The sequence below is a fragment of the Myotis davidii genome, unplaced genomic scaffold (assembly GCF_000327345.1).
Source record: "Myotis davidii unplaced genomic scaffold, ASM32734v1 scaffold89, whole genome shotgun sequence".
Classification (NCBI taxonomy): domain Eukaryota; kingdom Metazoa; phylum Chordata; class Mammalia; order Chiroptera; family Vespertilionidae; genus Myotis; species Myotis davidii.
The window spans coordinates 207,911-212,477 of record NW_006300372.1 but is presented as its reverse complement, the minus strand read 5'-3'; the positions used below and the strand labels follow the sequence as shown (position 1 = coordinate 212,477).

Here is a 4,567-nt window from a genome sequence, read left to right as displayed (position 1 = left end):
GGGCGTTGTCGTTGACGTCAGACACCATCACGGTGATGTTGTGCTGGGTTTCCAGCCTGGGGGTCCCCAAGTCGGTGACGGTGATGGTGATGTTGTACTCCTCTCTCATCTCTCTGTCCAGTGCTTTTTCAGAAACCAGAGTGAAAAAATTCTTAAATGTTGGTTTCAGGATAAAAGGAAGGTCATCTTGAATAGAGCAAACCATCCTTCCGTTGTCCCCGGAGTCTTGGTCTCGAATACTAAAAACAGCGACAAAGGTCTCTGGCGCGTTTTCTGGAATTCTGTCTGTAATTGATGACATGGTCACTTCTGGTGCGTTATCGTTTATATCCATTACTTTAATCAGAAGAGTGCATTTTTCCGAAAGCCCCCCACCGTCTGTTGCCTGAATATTTACAGTGTAAGACTGTATTACTTCAAAGTCCAAGCTAGATATCACACGAACTTCACCAGATGTTGGGTTGATTTCAAATGTCTTACGAATATCTTCAGATGCATGGAAAAATATGTAAGATATTTTCCCATAATGTCCTGCATCCAAGTCCTTAGCAGAGATGGTGATTATCCAGGAGCCAACGGCTGTGTCCTCCGGGACCTGCACCTCATAGAGCCCCTGCAGAAACTCAGGGGAGTTGTCATTGATGTCCAAGACCTCGATGAGGACCAATGTTGTCCCAGACCTGGGTGGGGACCCACCATCCAGTGCTACAAGTGTTAATCTGAGCTCAGGCTCCTTTTCGTGATCTAACATTCTGTCTAGGACCAGTTCTGGGTATATCTTTCCATCACCGCTGTCTTGAATTTTAATGTAGAAATGAGAATTGGGGCTAATTGTATAGTTTTGGAGACTGTTGCTTCCTATGTCCAAATCTTGGGCACTCTCCATTGGGAATGCCGTTCCAAGAGTGGTACCTTCTGATATTTTCAAAAGTATTTCCTTGTCCAGGAATGTAGGGGAGTGATCATTTATATCTTTGATGTGCAGCTCAGCCCGGAAAAACTCTAAAGGGTTTTGCAATAACACCTGAAAATGCAACACGCAGGGCTCTGCAGAGCCGCACAGCTCCTCTCGGTCTAGTCTCTCATTTAGGAGCAAATCCCCAGTCAATAAATTAAGATGCAAATGCCTGCCATTATCATCAGAAATTATCCGGGCCTCCCGGGAGGACAGCTCCTCCACCCCAAGCCCCAGATCCCTTGCCAGATTGGCCACAAAAGAGCCAATTTCTGCTTCCTCTGCCACAGAATAGCGCACAGAGTCAGGACCTGCCTCAGACAATCCCAGCAAAACAAAGAGAATGGCGACTTGCCTTTTCCGCAAAGCCAGCGCTCCTCTGCTCGCCATGGTTCCTTCAAGCAATCTCCTTTGTGGAAAAATTTAAGTTTAGCCCTAATCTTGGAAGCCTAAGCTCTGATTTTTTAGAATAAGTAAACCCCGGAGGGTGTAGAGCCCTTCCGGCAGCTCTGAAAGCGAAGCTCCTAAACACCTCTCTTGAATGAGTTGACTGCTCTCTGTTCCCTTGAATAATGGAGTCCACGGTGAGGTCCACGCACTGTTTTCATCTTATCCTGCAGCGCCACCATGTGTCTCTATGAATTTTTTTTCAGTAAAAATTGTTTTCTCTTTGAAGAAGTAATTCATGAATACATCTGGAGTATTTTAAAGCAAATCCCAGACATCATATAGTTTTAACTCTAAATACTTCGTTAAGTATCTGTAATAGATAAGGACTTTAAAAATATAACTACTGTACCACTATCAAAATCAACCTATTTAGCAATAATTCCTTGAAATAATTTATTGCCAGTCTATTCTTGGTTTCCCCAGTTTTTTCCAACAATGTTTTTAATTGTTGGTTTGTTTCCAATGGGATCGAAATTCAATCTAGGTAGTGCATTTAATTATCACTGGTTTGAATGCCTGACAAGAAAAATCTATAAAAATGTCTTGAACTGAAGAAATGATATTTTATTCAGGCCATCTCTTGACTAATTGCAAATATACTCTCTTCTCAACTCTTGTAAATACTTGAGTTCAGTCGATTATAGTTAGTAACATCATTGCTTTTTCATTTATGTATTTTTTAAAATACACATATAAGGACATGGCATATAAGACAGAGATAACCCATGTCTTTATGGAGCTCACAGACTAGAAAATTTGGCAGAAAGTAATTAAAATATGTCACAATATATGCATAAAGAATAACATAGAAAGACCTAGAAGGGACATCTTAGACCTCAGAGGCAACATAGCATAGTGATTACAAACAAGGATTTTTAAAACAACAATGTCTACATTAGAATTCTAATCTGCCACTTACTATGTGCTATCTTGGGCAACTTATGTACCTCTGTTTCCTGACCTGTAAAATAGGGGTAATGATAGTATTTAGCTCCTAGGATTATTCTCATCTGGAACGGTAGGAAGCTATAATACATTATCTCTCTTTAAGCTAGTGGTCCTCCATCATTTCCCCACTAAGTACAGTAAAAACAGGAAGTAATCTTAATACTTAACTGATTTATTAATATACTATGGACTTTTGTTGCAGCTTACATTTAGAGGGGAAAAGAACTTGCTCTTAGCTCCACTTCCAAAAGTGAAAAATTAGAATTTAATTTGTTCCCCCCATTTGTCTTGAATTCAAAGAATAAATAATCAGCCCACAAAGTTCAAAAGCACTGGTAATATAATCATAGCTTTCAAGATGTTTAAACAGATTATTTTGGACATGGTAGAGCAAGAGATTGTGCTTCCTGGCAATATTAACTGACTAATGCCCAGCCGCTCGACAATGTTAAGAAAAAGTTTAAAAATATCCTCAGGATGTTCTTTCTGGCATTCATTCTAGTCTGCAGTATTAGAAGCACTAGAAGCAACCATTTTACTCATTCTCACTCATCTCTTTCCAATGCCTTCTCTCTCTCTCTCTCTCTCTCTCTCTCTCTCTCTCTCCCTCCCTCCCTCCTTCCCTCTCTTTATACCTGACACATTTTGGCCATCTACACTTTCTTTCCACAACATATAGGCTTTAGATTTTTGATAAAATTTATTGGAAAATGCCTACTCAAACAATAAAGGTTTTTTATTCTATAATGTAGTCAATTCACTAAGGGCAAGAATGGTTGATTGGTTCCTGTGTAGCAATGAGACAACTCATCATTCGACAATGGTTTGAAATTTTTAAAATTAAAGTATTAAAAAACTACCTTTTGATACTTTTCAATGTTCTACACACATTTATATATATCTCTGAGTAAAGTGGATTTCAAACTTGGGATTGCTACCCATTAGTAGGTCACTAAATCAATGTATGATGACCACATTTGAAAATGAAATAGAATAAAATAATACAGGCAATTTTAGATTGCATCAACAAGAAATCTGAGTGTTATTGAAAAACATTTCTTTGTATGTTACAAAGAAATTATGTTATATACAATATAATTTTTCTATTGGCTATAATTGTTTAAGTTTGAAAATCAGTGCCCATTCTGTGTGTGTGTGTGTGTGTGTGTGTGTGTGTGTACACAGGAGACAAAAAATTATACACAGTAGCACTCAAGCCCGATTTATGCTATACAAAATATTATTCAGGTGCCAGTTTTCAACTGGATTACATTATAGCTTTGGAACATTCATGAGAAATCTGGAAGATTATAATTTCATATTCCAAGATTCTATGAGTGGTCACAATATCAATGTGCCTTCACAGTCATGCTCCAGAAAGAATAATGAAGCAATGCTAAAAAAAATTGACCTTTCTAAAAAGTTGGCTACACTCATGCTTGTATCATAGGACATGAATTTTCATGTATATTTTCAATAGTAATAAACTTTTTAAAATGTTAACTAAAATGTAGTGAGATGTTAAAGAAAGAAAAGTGGCATTTCTGAATACAACCATGATTAAACCACAAGAAAAAAGCAAAAAAAGAGAAATGCTTGAACACTTAAAATACTTTGAGGGGAGAAACCAAGATGGCGGCATAGGTAAACATCGGAGTTTGCTGCCTCAAACAACCACTTCAAAAATACAACTAAAAGACAGAACGGACATCATCCAGAGCCACAGGAAGACTGGCTGAGTGGAAATTGTATAACTAGAAGGAAAGAGAAAAGCATACCGAGACTCAGAGAAGGCGCAGTACGGAAGTAAAATACTAAGGTGCAGAGGTGCATGCAGAGCGGGCTGGCGGCTGAGGGCGAGGTTGTGGTTTTCAATTGGGAGGGAGTCTCAGGCTCTGAGCTCCAGTTCCAGGCAAGTCTCTAGGGACCCAGACTCATACAGGAGAAGTGGGACTGTTTGGCATCGCTCAGAACCCTAGGGCAGCTTTCTCTCCATGGGTCTTGCAGCAATTACAGGGCCACTGAGTAGCAGAGCCTCTGAGGGCAAGACTGAGAGCAGCCATAACTGCTAGCCCCGCCTTGTTGATACCCTGGGACCCGCCCAGCCCAAGCCCTGCAGGGAGGCTTTTGCTGGATATAGCCTCAGGCAAAGGCTAGATTAGCACCTCCCTAGAGATCCAGGAGCCAGGAAACCCAGAGGTCAGAGTGGGACCA

General features: G+C 39.9%; 1 protein-coding gene across 1 annotated transcript in view; it reads right to left on the bottom strand.

Annotated features, from left to right (window-relative positions):
• Positions 1-4,567, bottom strand: part of LOC102756268 (protocadherin beta-10) — a 37,699-nt gene that overhangs the window by 17,613 nt on the left and 15,519 nt on the right. The window lies entirely within an intron of this gene.